Here is a 16,701-nt window from a genome sequence, read left to right on the forward strand (position 1 = left end):
TTGGAAAGACTGATAGCTTCTTCCCTGCCTGACTGCAAAAGGAACCAATCACTAGGGTGAATTTACTTCTTTTAGTTCTGGAGCTCTATAGCATTTAGTCTTCTCTGATGCAGGGCACAGAGTCCTAAGGCTTGTGCTCAAAGAATCTAAGTCCTACAGAATGTGTGTGTGTGTGTGTGTGTGTGTGTGTACATCTATATATATGAGATTTTTGTTGGTAAGTTTTTGTTAGATGTAGCTGCACATGAAGATATAAGTTCAGAAAAGCTCCATTGGCAAAGTTTGCTGTGTTTACTAGAGACATTCAAGTCTGAACTCAGTCTGAATGGGCTTAGGGAATGGTCTTCCTGCCAGTTACAGCAGGGCTGTAAGAATCTCTGTTTTGATGATGATGATGATATGGTGATTGTAGATTTTATTTTCCAGTGGCTTTGGTGACTAGAGATTTCTTTCACATATTGCCATCTTGTTTTTGCCTGCTTTCACGGCATAGAATTTCTGGCTACTACAGAACATATATATGCCAATGAGTTAGGGGAAACACCTTCCAAGTTTTTGCTAGAGTGTTATGAAAAATGCAGAAGTAGATTTGCAATTTTGTCAAGTTGCATTTAATTTTCTTCCTCCTGGCAGGGTAAAAACTTGCGAATCAGTCTGGAATTAGTTAAAAAGTAAAATATATATCTAATTTTTTCCCCCTCACTATGAGATGTTAGCCTAGAAATCAACCCTAGAATCCAGGATGTCATTTTCCAGCTCTGGGACATCCCAATCCATGGATTCCCTTAGCTTTCCTCTGGAAGTCTGAGTTGATCCCACACCAGTCCCTCAGCATAGGAGAGAGGCAAGAACATCAAGCCTTTCATATCCCATGTCTTCAGTCAGTCCATATGACAATGAATACAGCCCAGGAATTGAATCAGACCTCCCTGTTCCTCCTTCTTGACTCCCTTCTGCTGCAGATGGATGGGATGGGCTTCTGAGCTTATCCAGGGCATCCTGGGAGCCATTATGCTACAACATGGCTTGGGAGTTCCCTGGATGTATCTTAAAGCTGAACATCCCTGGAGGGCATGTTAATCAGAGCTGGTGGCAGGCATGGGTGTAGTATTTGGAATTCTTGGAAGGGATGAACTGAGTTCTATTGGATGGTGGAATCCATTCACAGCAAGTGTCTCAGTCATCATCCTTTGCTTTGCTAGCTAGTGACAGAAAGCTGACCCAAACTGGTTTAAGTTTAAAAAAAAAGAAAAGGAAGGAAGGAAGGAAGGAAGGAAGGAAGGAAGGAAGGAAGGAAGGAAGGAAAGAATTCATTATCTCACCTAACTGGCTTCCTATGAGACTTAACTCAAGGGCTCATAGATGTGAGCAGACCCAGCTTTCCCTTTCTCCGTTTCTCAACTCCCCTCCTTAGAGCTGGCTCTCCCCTGTGGCCCTTGATGGCTGCTAGCAGCTCCCAGAGCTACCTGCATCCCCAGCTCCCAGAGTTACCCATCCCTGATCCCACTCAAGTTCAGAGAGGGCTGTGGTCAATCCCAACCAAACCACACCCAAACTGGGAATGGGAAGGGGTGAATTCTTCAATACACTATAATAATTAAAACATTGAGATAATTTTTTTTTCATCTGTAAAATTGGCAAGGATTACAAAAGAAGAGAAATGCCCAGGATTGGTGAGGGTTTAGACAAATTGTTCCATTTGTCTATTGCTGGTGGCAACATAAACTGGTGTAAACTTCCTGAAAGATGATTTGGCAATATATGTGAGACATTTTAAAAATGTGCATACCCTTTGACCAAGCAATTCTATTTCTAGAAATATTAGGAAAGAATCACAAATATTTACATTATGGGCAATCCTTGAAGTTACATGTAATAATGAAAAATTGGAAATAATGACTAAAAATTGAGTCTTGGCTAAAAATCATAAGGTATTGCCATGTGATGAAGCCATTTAAAATCATATTTTAGAATAATATATAGTGGCACGAGAAAATTCCTAGCCTATTAAATAGAAAAGTAGATTGCAAAGCAGTTTGGTTAAATTTTGTTAAAAAGATACATACATACCAAAAAGAAAAAAAAGAAAAAAAGAAGGTACATATACATGTACACAGAAAAAATACAGGAAAACATATATATCAAAATAGCAACAATGATGTGCTGGTAAAGGTCATGGGTAATTTTTATTTTTTGTACTTTTCTCTATTTAAAAAATTCTTCTACGATGAACATGTAATATTTTTTTCTTAAAAATATGACAATACACCACAAGTCTTCTAATGGCCAAATTGTGGATTGACATTAGATTATTCTCCCTACTGTTTGATACATGTCCACTTATTTTTGGTACCCTCGACCTCTCTACCTTTCTCCCCAGTACACCACCCATTCCCCCCACCCCAGCCCTTTTCTAGAACTCAACCTAATGCTCACTCTCCTATTAGGGGACAGGACATTCCAACATGAGCTTGTACATTTCACAGAAGATGGGATCCTGTCATGCACTTTCTGAGGTGCTCAGGCTGATTCATTCCTTACTGATGTGGGTCTGATATTTATCACCTGATCCACTTGTTAGGTACACCTTTCATGTGTAATCCATCAGGAGAACCCCACACAACCTGACAGCTCTTTGCTCGTAGTGAGTGCTCAATAAATGTTTGAATGCATAAATAAAGCAGTCAGATAAACAGAGACATTTTAGAGCTCTCTGGGGATGAGAAGAGACAGAAGAGCTATGGAGTGAGAACTAACTGGATGGATTGCCTAAGGCTAGGCGAGGCAAAGAGCAACTCAGAAGTATTGGCTTCGGAATTACCCCGTTCAGTCTTCTTAATCAATATTAAATGTTTGCTGCTTCCACACAATTTTGCTAGCATGTCCACCCCTGTGAGGATGTCCACATTTTAAAAAGAATGAAATCATTAGCCCAGCCTATATTTTCAGGGCTGTGTTACAACTGCCAGTGGACCAGGCATATTGAGAACTTCCCCCAACTGGTTGACAGCAATGCTGCACACAGAAGCCCCTTTTTCATGGACATGGGGCTGACTCTAGCTCCAAGCATTCCAGGCTGTGGGGGAGCAGTTTTTGTGGCCCTTTGCTATTGAATTTGCCAGATATGTCAAAGGCACAATCTCATTGAAAGCATATAAACAACAAACCACGAAAAAGAAGTCCACAGTGCTTCTCACTCTTCAGAAGTCTTCCTTGACTTGCTTTCTGCCCCATTGTAAGCACTTCTTGTGCCACACTCCCTGAATGCCAAGGCATAGCTTTTGCTATTTTGTATTTGTTTCCTTGTTGCTTATAATTGTTCTCTGGTTGTTACATGTAAAAAGGTTGCATTAACTCAGCCAGCAGAGATTGCAGTGGAAAGAATGTACAACTTGGAAAACCAGGCACTATGATTTACCAGCTTGTTCCCTTAGCCAAACTGGTCATCCTCTCTGAGCTGTAGTTTCCTTCCTCGTCTGTAAACAAATGACTATTACCTCTCCTCACATGATTGTTTTGAAGCTGAAATGATATTACAGATATAGAAATAAACGTAAAACATAATGTAAGTGTATGACATTGTCTTTTGTATGGAATGCAGTAGATTCTCAAGAAATTGGAGATAGTATTGCATTGTGGGGTTACGAGGGTGGGCACTAGAGTGAGACCTCTGTTTGCACTCAGGCAAATCAGCTTTTGTAAGCCTTAGAATGATAATGGAACTCCACAGAGTTGACATGAGGGTGAAATGAAATAATGCATGCAAAGCATTTCCCAATAGTACCTAGCACACAGTAAGCCCTTAATAAATGTAAGCTGCTGCTGTGTCCCAGTGAGACAGGGAAATATGTCAATAAGAAATGTATATGTTGACAGAAAGCATGGAAAATTGGGGTTATGGTGGGGCAGACATTGTAGAAATGGGAGGTCTGTAAGCTGGCAGCTTCTGGTAATCTGGGAAGGCTTCATGGAGGAACTGGACTTTCTGGAACTCTTTGGATTATAGTTGGAAGATGAGTTTTCTCATCTTCCAACTTGGGAGTGGAGCTATTAGAAAGGGTGTCCCAAACACCTGATACAAGGTGCAAGCAGGTTGAGTGGAGGTGGGGTGACCAGATATGGGGAGGTGGGAAGATTCTGAAATGAAGAAGGTGGAGTTTGTCTGAAGCTTGGTAGCCAAAATGTAAGCCTAGCTGTCCTGTGTGAAGCTCTGAAATAGAGACTAGGCTCTCCAGGAGTGTTTGGACAGTCTTAAATTTGACATGTAGTGTGCCTGAAAGCACAATTGGTCATGCATAGCTGAAGGGCATGTTACAGACTTCAAACAGGGTCAAGCACTTCAGTGGCTCTAATGAGGGGTGACCAGTGGGATTTGTTGCTGAACACAGGAATGCTGAACAGTTCAACAGGCCAATGAATTATTAATAGAAGCTTTGATTATGAGGAGGAAGGGAAAGAGCGTGTCTGTTGGTTGAGTAGAAATTTTGAGATACTGGGGAGGGAGTAAGTCTCTACATCTAAGAAGAATGCTCTTCTTCAAGAGATGAGGGACCCAGAAAGAATGTTGAATTTGCCTTTACAAAAAGTGGGGTTGATACTGTCACTACAAAGGATTTGGTGTCAGACTCTACTTTCAACCAAAGTTCTTTAAGGTGGTGGTTCATGCCCCCAATTGAAGAAGATATGTAAATATTGGTAATCCCATGCAAAGATGGTAGGATCACAAAATATGAGAAGAGCCATTGGAGATCAACTGTAGTCCAATATCCTCATTGGACTAGATGAGGAAGCCGAGGCTAAGAGTTGGCATTACCCACTCAAGGTCATGCAGATATATCTGGTTCAATTCTCTCTATATTTTCTTTTAGCTCCTTCCTCCAAAAATTTGAAGTTCCCTTAATCTCTTTGTTTCCCATCTGGATAGGGTCAGGAAGAAAGTCCTAGTTTTGTTTTGTGGCGGCTACACCACAATAAGCAAGTCCCCTTTAAACGCCTCCTCTCTTCTCTCCATCTGGCAGGCTTTGCTATGCCCACCGTGTTTTCCCATTGGCCATTTCGTGCGGCTTCTCGCCCCCCCTTTCCTCACTCCCAACCAATCAACTCCTCCCTCTCCGGTACAGGCGGCGCCCTGTGGACTGTACCATATGGACCGTGCGGGGGCCGCAGAGGAGGAGGGGCGTGGCGACAGCTTATTTCTTTAGGTTATGCATATGATCCATGAGATTCTGGAAAATCTGAGCCTGCACGTAGCAACTGGGGCCCTGAGGACGGGATCCACGTGCCGGTCGCAGAGGCGCACTGAGATCGCCCGCCCCCGAGGCTGGGGTCCCGTGGTCGGGCCTGGAGGGCCGCAGCCCCCGCCCTTCCATGTGCCCGCCCAGCCACCGGCGGCGGCGCCGCTGCTCCTGCCGCCGCTGCTGCCGTTGCCCGCGCCCGACCCTGACCCTGCGGGCTGGGGCTGCGGGTCCCGGAGCAGGGCGGGGCGGCCCGGGGCGGCCACGGGACGCCAGAGCCGACGGGACGCAACAGCATGAGGCGGAGGTGAGGACGGGGCTTCGGGTTCGTGGCGGCCCAACCGCCCCTGAGGAGCCGCATCCCGCCCGCGCCCCGAGCGCGGGGCTCCGGGCCCGGCTGGCCTCCACGGGCGGCTGCGGAGCCGGCGGCCGCCGCGCCAACATGTGGGTGAAGCCCTCGCGCTCGGCGGCGGTGAGCACCTGGCGCCTCCTTCTGGCGGCCGCTTCCAGCCCGCTCGCTGGCGGGCGCGGCGCGAGCAAGCCCCTCCGGGCGCGCGGCCCTCTCGGCCCTGTCCTTGACCCTGGGGCTTGGACGTGCGGCTGGGAACGGCGGGCGGGTCCCCGAGTTCCCAGGCAGGCCGGCGCCGGGGCAGCCGAGGGGGCTCCGGCTCCTCGTAGGGGTCGGAGCGGACGGGAGGCTCAGGGGACGGGAGGCTTCTGGGGCGGGGCGGAGACGGCTCGGCTGGACCGGGGTCCGAGGTCCGTCCTGCTGCCCGAGCCCGGGCCCTGGGAAGCCGGGTCCTGGTGGCCCGGTGTGGAGCCTGGGGTGCGCCGTGAGTGAGGGCTGCTGCGCCGTTATGGCAGGTGGCCCCGAGGGAGCCCTGAAATGCTTTTTTAGTTTTTGGTGGCGGAGGTGTGTGGGTGAGGTGATGGCAGCCACGCACTGCACTTACCTAAGGGCCGCCCCCTCCCTTCGCTGCCTTACAAGGTGGTAGCGCTGTTGGAGGTCTCTGTACGCTGAAATTAGGTTTGAAAATCACCTTGAAGCCCTACAGAGGTTCGGGGCTTGCCTGGTGTTAGCAGAAAGCCCGATGTAGCGAAAGGCCTCAGCGTTGCGGGTTTCTGGCATCAGCTCTTTCACAAGTGTTTGCTGGGAGGAAGGGGTCTGCCAGACACCCCAGGCAGGGCCTCTGTACCTCATCCCAGTGAGGGACGTGGACCTATATCTTGGCTGATTTTTCTCCTGGGTCTGAATGCAGACAAAGTATTTCCAAGAATGCAAAACCACATTCATATTCTTTTCATGTTGAGGTTTAATGCAGACGTTAATTGTAGTTTGCATGAAATGGGTTAATGCAGAGAAATGTAGATGAACTGTAGGCGGTGTTTTTGTTTCTGGGTTTGTGTGTGTGTGTGTGATGGAGAGAATCGCATTTAAATATCAGGACACCAATGTTCATTGGGTCCCATCTGACAGTTTGCTACATAGACAATAATTTAGGTACCTTAGGGGGAGAATGAGTTGAGATTTATGGTGAGACCGAAGTCTTACTATAAATCGCTGTAGCCGGCAGGAAAGCTTCCCCTTCTCATTACCTGGCCACACAGATGCCAGTTCATTGTTGTGGTTGCCTTCTCCTGTGAGAACATCTCTGAAGGGCCTTTAAGAGAATATTATAAATTGCATACTTTTTTTTTTTTTTTTTTTTTTTTTACTTTTTTGCCACATTCTTCACATTTGTAATAAATTGCATACTTGATTATTAAATGTGCTACTCAGGTCAGAAATTTGGCCCAGATTGTTTTAGCCCTACAGTGAGTTTTTCTTTTGCTCCAGGTTGTAAACGTTCTTAATCTTTTTAATAGTGTATTAAATAGCATGAATTAATTTCAGAATTATAGTAAAGACATGATTTGGGTGTTCCTCTTATAAAGAATGTTTCAAAACTTGGACCTGGTTCCTCAGCCAAGGCTCTTTTTTGTTCACAATGCTAACATTTCGAAGTGTCTAGACTACAGATTGTGTCCCCCGCCCACCCATTTGGGATGACCCCCATTCAGTGGTGGTTATTTTGTGGTGGTTACTAGGTGTGGGAGAGAAAATGGGCTTTGGAAAGAATGTGTGTAAAGTACTTAGCACAGTGCTTGCCACATGGTAGATGTTCAGTAAGCATAAGTAAATTTTTCTATTCCTCCTTGGGTTTGAGACACCTGGGGATAATGAAATTGGATGCAGTTTTGATTGCATGCACCATCTATAAATTAGAAGGATTAGCTGCCCTCACTCCTCCTTCTCCAACTTCCTGCTCTCTGGACATCCTAATGGTAGGTTAAAAATGAAACACCTTGGGCCAGGCGCGGTGGCTCATGCCTGTAATCCTAGCTCTCTGGGAGGCCGAGGCAGGCGGATTATTTGAGCTCAGGAGTTCGAAACCAACCTGAGCAAGAGCGAGACCCCTTCTCTACTATATATAGAAAGAAATTAATTGGCCAACTAATATATATATATAAAAAAATTAGCCAGGCATAGTGGCGCATGCCTGTAGTCCCAGCTACTTTGGCTGAGGCAGGAGGATTGTTTGAGCCCCGGAGTTTGAGGTTGCTGTGAGCTAGGCTGACACCATGGCACTCACTCTAGCCTGGGTAAGAAAGTGAGACTCTGTCTAAAAAAAAAAAAAATGAAACACCATGGACTTAGAAATAAAAATAAGGAAAGATTGGCTCATGTGTTGCATTTTTAAAGAAAGGATGGTGTGTGCCCTGGAAGAGGTCTTATACCACTCAGTACAGGAGAGCAGATAGTAAGGATTGACCTTTTCCTGGGTCTGTTGAATAGTCCTGCAGCAGGTGAGGATTTTAGTTGTTGGTTTGACATGTCTAGGTGGAACTAGAAGCATTACCTGATTTCTTCTGGTACTGGCATCTTAGAAGTGGCTCAGGATGGTCAAGGCCTGACCAGTGCATAGGGATAGGGTCTTGGCTTTGATGGGCCCTGCCTCTAAACAGGGTTGTCTGATCAGCAGTCGTTTCCCTCCTCCTGCTTGTAGCAGGCTCCATGTGAGCAGATTAAAAGGCCATCAAACCTAATGTTCTTCAAAAAGTAAGGACCATTATTGGCTTATTTATGTCCTGTAATACTGGGTTTGGCATTTTAATAATCCTCTGGATTTACTTATTGCTTTTTCTTTGAGGAAGTGAAAGCTTTTTATCACCTGTTAACTCATTGATTCTTGTCTCTGAGGTCATGAGAGTTTAGTATGGTATATTATTCTCATTTTATAGATGAAATGGAGGTGATATGATTTGCTTTAAATTGTAAGTGAGTTGTCCCTGTGCTGGAACTTGAACTGGGTCTTCCTTCTTATATTACATTTCATTGATACCTTTGGAGAAAAAAGCCTGCCACACTTTTTTTTGGAAGCCAAAGGACTTAAAGAAGTGAAAGGCCATTGTGCTTTTCTGATTACTAGATAGCTAAGGATAGTTAACATTTATTGAATGCTTATCTGTGGGAGCCTGCACTTGGTGCATTATATTCATTACTTCAATTATTCCTTACAACGGTATTCAAGGTAGGACTTATCCTCAATTTTACAGGGTTTGGTGAGATCCCAGGTCAAGGGAATAACAGTAAGTGACAAAGCCTTGACTGAAAGCAAGGCTGGGGCTCAGTCCTGGGCTTTCTGATTCCAGAGTGTGTGCATGCTCCTATCTGCAATGCTTTAGTGGTGACTAATGGGCAGACCTCAGAGCCCCTAATACCTGCCGCTGCTGCCTCCCTGGGTCTCATAGGTGTCTGTGGTTAGATGAGGGCTTATTCTTCATTGCAGTACAGTTTTCACGCTCAGGTCTTTTCCTTTACCAGAAGCATTCCTCTAGCAGGTGGGAGTGTCATTACTTTAGAAAAAATAATCAGAGCTGAAAAACATCTACATTTGGAGAATACGAAGTATTTAATAAGACCACATGGGGAGATTAGGGACAGAGAGAGTTGAAGTGGTTTGTGAACAAAGGAAATTTCTGGTAATCTAACCCAGAGGGCATCTTTAGTGCCCAGGCTTTTTTACTTAAGCTGCTGGTTGAAATTGTAAAACCGGAGGCACAACACTTGTGCTAAAATCTGTGCAGCAGATAAGACTCTCAGTTTCTATTGTAGATGACAAAGTTGAAACTCTGATTCCTTTTTGGTCTTTAGCTTTCACAAATAATGCAGTGCATTGTAGGAACAGTAGGAATGTTGTTTGGAAATTTACCTAAACTCTCTGTGGACTTCCCCTTCCCTCCAGCTACCTCTTCTGTCATCTTTCGTCGCACTTTTCAGAATTCAACTCTGATCCCATGGAATTGGTTGGGGTGGGTGGTGGGAAATATCATTCACTCAGGTGCTTGGGATATCCCAGTGGATAGAACAACATCCCTGCATCCAACAACATCACTGCCCCGTGGAGCACAGAGATGTTGTTCACCAGTTGCTGTTTTCTTGCAGGTGGGATTTATTTAGCCATCTCTAGGTATAAAGGCATTGTTATCAGAAAGCTGGAAGGGATGACCAGGAAACTATCACCCCAAACCCTATATTTCATTGACTTTTTGTCATTGGTGAGTTGGAGTTTCATAGAGGAGAGAAAATTGTGCCATATCTTTAAAAAAAAAAAAAAGAAAGTGATCATTAGATTGAAGCAGAGAGAAGAAATAGGACTGTTGGTTTGTACCTTGGTGAAATGTAGAAGAGGAAGGGCAGGAGCTTCTGCTAAGTAGTAAGTTCATTGGGCAGGACAATAGCCTTTTTGGGCTCTGCTAAGCCGTGCATCCCTTTGCAGTGCCCAGCTCAGTGTCTGTCACAGGAGTGGATGGTGTGTCATGTGAGAGTGAAATCTAGCGGGGGAGGGGGACAGGGGCAGGGGCGGCTTCCTGCGTGAGGTGTTTAACTGTACATCCAGCAAAGGTTTCAGTCTGGTTAACTCTGGGAGGAGAGGAATAGCACAGGCAAGTGGGTAACTAGTAGCTTATATTGACTTTTCCTTACTGCTTTAAGAAAAAATAAAGGTGAAGTAAAACTTCAGTTGCTCCCAGCCTTGTCCTCTCCCCTCCCCTGCTGATTTAAGTCTAGAGGAGGCTTGGGTCCTAGGAGGCCTTCTCTATGCTATTGTTGGATGCTCGGGAAGAGAGGAGGAACGGCAATTGGGCAGAAGCTCCAGAGTGCTCACTCCTCGCACCTGCAGCTCCCAGGTATAATGGACCTTCTTTAACATGGACTGTCCCTGCCCTACAGAAAATCAGCTTACTAAGGTTCCAGCCAATACTCCTCCCTGCCTGCCCCCTCCTGTCCTGCCTCTACCACCAAAGCTGCCTTGTGGTGATCGAGCACTGGGCTGTGGATGGACAAGGGACAGGAGTGGGAAAGCAGCACTGATGCTGAGAGCGATGGCAGCAGTGGAGGCTTGGAGACCTTCAGCTGTGCCGGGTGCTGTCCTGCGTGTGTGTGTGTGTGTGTGTGTGTGTGTGTGTGTGTGTCTCAACGCATTCAGTCCTCACACAGCCAGTCAGGGTGGGTACTGCTGTGCTCCTAGCTTTACATACGAGGCTGCCGAGGCACAGAGGGCTAAAGAAAGTGGTCAGGATTCAGACTTTCAAAGGCATGTGGTTTCGGATGTGTGCCGTCACGGACCAGTTGAGGGCAGCTGTCTTGGGCAGAGACTCCTGGCAGGGTTATCTCCTTCCTGGGGGGGTCTCCCCTTCCTCTTTCACATCTGTCTCCTTTTCACTCTTGAGTTACAGATCTGCAGTGCTCCAGGAGAGGTGCATTTAGGCTAACTGGCATACTCCCTCAGATATTCCTGGCGTATTTTTCAGGGGCAGAGTCAGGAGGTAATTCTGAAGTACTAGGAAGAGAGCACAGGCCCAGGTGGGTTTCCCAAAGGGCACTTAGGGCAGTATCAGTGTCTTCAGGGACCTGGGGGCTGTGCCATGGGATGCACAAAGAGTGTTGAGTATAGCCCTGCTCCCAGAAAAGGTGAGGCAATCCTTCTCTTCCTTCTGGTTCCTAAAATGTAAAACTCAAGCAAATCCATCATCACCCTATCTAAACTACTTTATTTATTGATGACTTTTTAAAAAGAATGAGGTAGTCTGGGAGTCCTAACATCCTAACCACTGGATGCTTGACAAATTAACTTTTGGAACAGAACCTTTTGCCTAGTTTGGCTATGACTGGTCAGAGTCATTATTTCCTTGGGAAATAATTTCCTTGGGAAAAAGGAAAAAGGAAGCATTTTAATTAGTGATGTGGACTTGTGTCAATTTGTGTCCAAAACATAGGCTTTTCTCAAAACCAGCCTTGTAGAGGTAGGGAAAAAAGTCAATTTTCTGCGTTTGGTATTTTAAGTACCTTTAGACAAGTGGGTCCTGTGGATGGTTACATAGAATAGCCATATAGTTATCACTCAGACACTGTGCCAAGGGTTTTCTGTGCACACATCATTTCTAGTTGTTAGGTAGGTGCTGTTATCCCCTTTTTACAAAAGGGAAACAGTTCTAGCAAGGTTAAGGACGCAGTGAGATGCGGCGTGGCTGGGTGACTCCAAATCCAGTGCATTTAATCACCTTGCTGTGAGATGGAATGTTGAGGGAGCAAAGGAAGAGGAATGGGGGAGAAAAAGGCAGCATGAGATGAGAGAAATATTCATAAACACTGTATGCCTGGCCCTAGCAGGGAGGGTGGGGCACAGAAAAGCCCATGGGAGCCAGGAGATTTGGAACTGAAGAGCTTTGAAGGGCTTTAGTAGGTTACACACATGCACTTTTTTCAGCACATGTTTATTGAGCACCTACCATGTGTAAGTGCCAGATAATAAGACAGCATCCGCCTACAAGAGAGCACATATTTCTAGGGGAGGGAGACACTTGCAGTAACCTATAGCATGTTGTGATAAATGACTTGACTGGCCAGGGAGCCGCATGCATGGAGTGGTAAGCAGATTTATACTAACTAGCACAATACTCTTTGCCTCTGGTTTTTTTTTTTTTATCTCTTGCAGTTTGAGAATTTCTAGAATTTACCTACCCTCTGTGGCCATTGTCTCTGGAATGTTTGTGTTTTGCAAACAGGCTCTTGCAGCTCCTCCCTGAGCACCAGCCCTGTGCCTTCCTTGCGAGAAAGGCTGGGGCCACCTCTCCTTCCGGGCTGCCCTTAGTCCCATCACCACTGTGAATTAGTTGGGTGTGGTGTGATTGTCCTTGCTTGGCCAGCCAGGCTCACCAAGAGGTACAGGTGCTCCCATGGACGGGGCAGCCCTTCTTACGGCGAGCCATGCCCTTTCCCAAGTGTTGCTGCAGTGGTGGGAGCGGTACTGGGCGTGGAGGCGCCTCCTTGATGCTTTGGGCATTAACTTGACCATGTTGCCTCCAGGGCTCCTTTGTAACTCTAGGACTATGATACTGTGCCTATCATGGCCTTGGAGCCAGTCAGAGCCTTGTGGTGGTATTGGCCAGCCTAGTAGTACCCTCCCATTCTTCCATCTTCCTTAAGTATTTCTTTGTCATATGCTATATTTGGAAGCTGATGTAGTGTGTAAAAAGGCTTAACAGGACTTCTTACTGCTGGATGTGCTTAGTGGGATACAGTTTTTGTTTGAGTTTTAATCTTTATTTTCCAAGACTTTTGGATCACTTTGATCAGGTCCATTCAAATAGAAATTACTTATATCTCCTGGAAATTAGTTAAACATCTTCTGACCTCTACTTTCTGCTATGTTAATTGAGTTGACTCAGTTTGGTAGTAATATTTAGGACACTTTTACATGCAGTTAATGAAAAGTTCTCTCTGTCCATAACCAATGATCCCAGAGAAATGTTTATCAGCTCAAAGGTATTCCTTATGCTTTAAGCAAACAATTTATGGAAATGTGGATTTACCCCCCACATAAAATAGTATATATCTGTATTTCTTAGCTTTAAATTGAATACTTCACAGTGAAGGAATTTTGCAACAGAATTCGTTCTCCAGGAATGTAAAATTTTACTTCTTTATATATAACGTTTTCAGGCAGCCTGATCTGTCACTATTGGTGGGAGTGACTGCCTGTCCTTGTACCCCTACAACACAAACACATGCAGCCTCAGAGGCACAGATGCTACTGCCTCTGCCTTTGCAGTTTCCCAAGGTCTGTCGTCTGGGCCTGTTGGTACGGCATGCAGAACTAGGTGCTGTCATGGGCTGTCAGTCCTGGCACATTCTGGCAGGGCCTGGCTGGCCCAGCCTTTGCTCATACAGTATTCATTTGCACGCTGGGAGCCGTCTGGACCATCTCTGTCTGTGCTGCCTCACTCAGTTCCATGTGCAGTTGCTTTCCTTTCATGCTTGTCTTCAGGCTATTTTTGTAAGCTTTTATGAAGTCCAAGTGCTTAGGCATAGGCAGTAGGCAGGAAAATCCAGAATGGCATGTAGGTTGTTTCCCGATCTTAAAGGAGGTCATTTGGCTAAAAACCTCAGTTGTATTGGGATATGGGAAAGGTGGGGAGGGCACTGACTTATCAGGAGTCTGCTTTGTAAATATACTTTATGGTATGATCTACTTTACTCCTTATAACAATCTTACAAAGTTAGGTATATGGTGCTTACTAACAACAGGTTGGGAAACATGAGGCTCAGTGAGGTTAGATGACTTGCCTGAGATCTCTCAGCTGGTAAGTGGCAGAGCTAAATCAGATTAAGGGAATCAAAATGTGTAGTGTTAAGAGCATGGACTCTGGAACCAGACCATGCTGTCTACACCAGTTGCTAGAGTGTGTGACCTTGGGGATATTCCTCATCCTCCCTGGAACTCAGCTTCCTCATCCGTGCATTTAATGGCATAGCAGTCCTACTTACCTTGTATGGCTGGAAGCATTTACTATCCTGCCAGGCACACGGTATCCTGCAGTGAGCACCCCAGGTGTCAGCAGTGCCATATTGACCAGTGCTTAGGAAACCTGGAGTGGAATACTGAGGCTGTCAACTTCCTCTCATTCAGGGAGGAGCCCATGGGTCCAGGCTATACGGTGCATCATAAGCAGCTTTCTTTGCAGCGTTTACATGGGTGAGAGTGAACAGTGCCAGCCCCAAGGGGGAGATTTCTCCTGTCTCATGGCCTTTTCCCCTAGTCAGTCACACCCAGGGCTGACTCCTCTCCCTTGCTCCCTTCCTCTATCTGCCTTTCTCATCAATATAGAAGTGCCCACAAATGCCTGCTCTTTGTCTTGTTAGCCCCTGATGCTTTACATTGTTTTATTTTAAGCTATTCTTTGAACTTCCTGAAGTAACTTATTAATTAATTTTTTGTCTATTGGGCCTTGCCTCCAGATTTTGCACTGTACTGGGTATTAGGGCAGGGACAGGTTCATAGACGTGTATGACCTGTCTCTGATCATGACAAACCTATCTGCTTCAGAAGATCCAATACTAATATATACAACAATTAGGGGGAAGAAAAATGATGAAATACCAAAGTGGCATGGACAGTGTGATTTAGGTGTTTGGGGAAAGCAAGGACGGTAACTGTCACCTTTGGCCAAGTGCTAGTTTAGGTGCTCTATATGCATTGTAAGCCCTGCAGGTTAGGTGGTACTGTGTCAGCCCTGCCTTACACGTGAGGCTGGAAAGATAGAAGCATCTTGTCCAAGGGCACTCAGCGCACAAGTGGGAGGAGCCTGGGGCTTGAACCCTAGTCCATACTGGCTTCCGTGGGCCTACCAGGAGCTGTGACTTGACTGTTTCTCAGATCATTGCTAGGATTGTCTGGGTGAGATGAGGCATGCTGGGGTGAGCTGGGGTGGGCTCAGAGCCGAGAGTGAGCGGGATACATTCAGGGGCAGCGAAGAGGCCAGCCTGGCTAGGCTGGAGTAGAGCTCAGCGTTTATGAACAGCTGTGCCAGGTTCTTTCGGGTGATGGGAGATGAGTAAGATGTGTTCCTTGCCCTCTGGAATCTTGCCGTAGCTGGGGAGACAGACACACAAATAGATGATTTCAGTGCTGCATGGCAAGAACTGTGATGAGGGTAAGTATAGGGCGCTGTGGGAGGAGAAGATAGGGAACCCGAAAATGTTCCCAGAGCCTTTGAACAGTGGCAGGCTTAGCAGTTGAAGGCAAGGAGTGTTTCCTCAAAGGCAGAGAATAGAGTGAACGAAGGCATGGCCTTGTGGGCTTTTCTTGTTAAAAGCCAGTTTATGGTACAGAGTGGGGTCTATAGGCAACAGGGGGTCCGGCAGGGGTGTTTGAACACAGCACCAGTGTGGAAGTAGTGTTATCTTAGCTCAGTTAATCTGGTGGAGGCAGGAGAGGTGAGAGTCAGCAAGATCAGCTGTGGGAGGAGTCAACTAAGTTTTCTGTAAAGAGCTAAAAAGTAAAAGTTTTAGGTTCTGTGAGCTAGATGGTCTCTCTGATGCAGCTGTTCAGCTCTGCTGTTGTAGTGTGAAAGTAGCCACAGATAACACAGCAACGGATGGGTGTGGCTGTGTTCCAGTAAAGCTTTTAGTTTATGGCCCCCAAATTTGAATTTCATGTAATTTTTACATGTCATAAAATAGTCTTACTCTGATTTCTTTTTATCCCCCAACGATTTTAAAATGTAAAAATGACTTTTTGCTTGCAGGTTGGATTTGGCCCATGGGTCGTTGTTTGCCCACCCCTGAGTAATGAGTGATAATTCAGGTGTGACATGACAAGGAACTGGAACAGAATGTTGGCAGTGGAGATAGAGAGGAAGGGACCTGATGCCAGAGACATTTTGGAAAGAGGACACTGATTAGATAGAAGAGATAAGGAGAGGGAAGAGCCCCAGATAATGCTAAAGTTTCAGGTTAGGTGCCTTCCCAGCCCTATTCGTTTTCCCCTTGCCAAGAATATGACTTAATTCTGGAGAAAAACCCAGGGATAGTTGACGCCTTAGGTGCTCCCTGACTTCTGTCAGTGTTGTCAATTGTTCTGAGTGTGTCCCTTGAGAGTGTCACTGCACCAGTTGCATTTGCTGCCTCATCTCCCAGGTGAATTGGGCGGAGGCGGCTCCCACTGTCACTGGGACAGCATGCCCACTGTTTGCTGGCCACTGGTACAGTTTCTTTTTTGGTTAGCTTTATTTTGATAGAATTTCAATTTTATAGAGAAGTTGCAGAAGCAGTTCTAGGAGAGCTCCCCCACACCTGGTATCTAGATTTATTAAGTAGATTTTATTATTTACATTTCGAGCCATTCTCCCCCTTGCATTTTTTTCTGACCAATTTGAAAGTCAAAGACATTGTGCCCCTTTACCTTAAATAATTCAATGTGGATTTATCAAGAATAAGGATGTTCTCAGGTCACAACCACAGAGTGATCGGCATCAGGAAACTTAAGATTGGTGCCATACTGTTATCTAATTGTCTTTGAAGCTAGCACCCCTCCTGTAGCTATCACACACGGCTTACCTGCCATGCAGAAATTATGGTGTGGCA

The 16,701-nt window shown here is 45.8% G+C and overlaps 1 protein-coding gene across 17 annotated transcripts in view; it reads left to right on the forward strand.

The window, feature by feature from the left end:
• Positions 1–16,701, forward strand: part of MICAL3 (microtubule associated monooxygenase, calponin and LIM domain containing 3) — a 211,298-nt gene that overhangs the window by 11,259 nt on the left and 183,338 nt on the right. For 3 of the 17 annotated variants that reach the window (XM_076007776.1, XM_076007777.1, XM_076007778.1), the window contains exon 1: positions 4,174–5,541. The exons of 1 other annotated variant lie outside the window; for it this stretch is intronic. The gene's annotated coding sequence lies outside the window, so the exon portion shown is untranslated. Of the gene's footprint in view, positions 1–4,171; positions 5,542–16,701 lie in introns of those variants that run through there. 13 more of the 17 variants (XM_076007779.1, XM_076007781.1, XM_076007780.1 and 10 more) reach the window with 11 other exon arrangements.

The sequence above is a fragment of the Microcebus murinus genome, chromosome 10 (genome assembly GCF_040939455.1).
Source record: "Microcebus murinus isolate Inina chromosome 10, M.murinus_Inina_mat1.0, whole genome shotgun sequence".
Lineage (NCBI taxonomy): Eukaryota > Metazoa > Chordata > Mammalia > Primates > Cheirogaleidae > Microcebus > Microcebus murinus.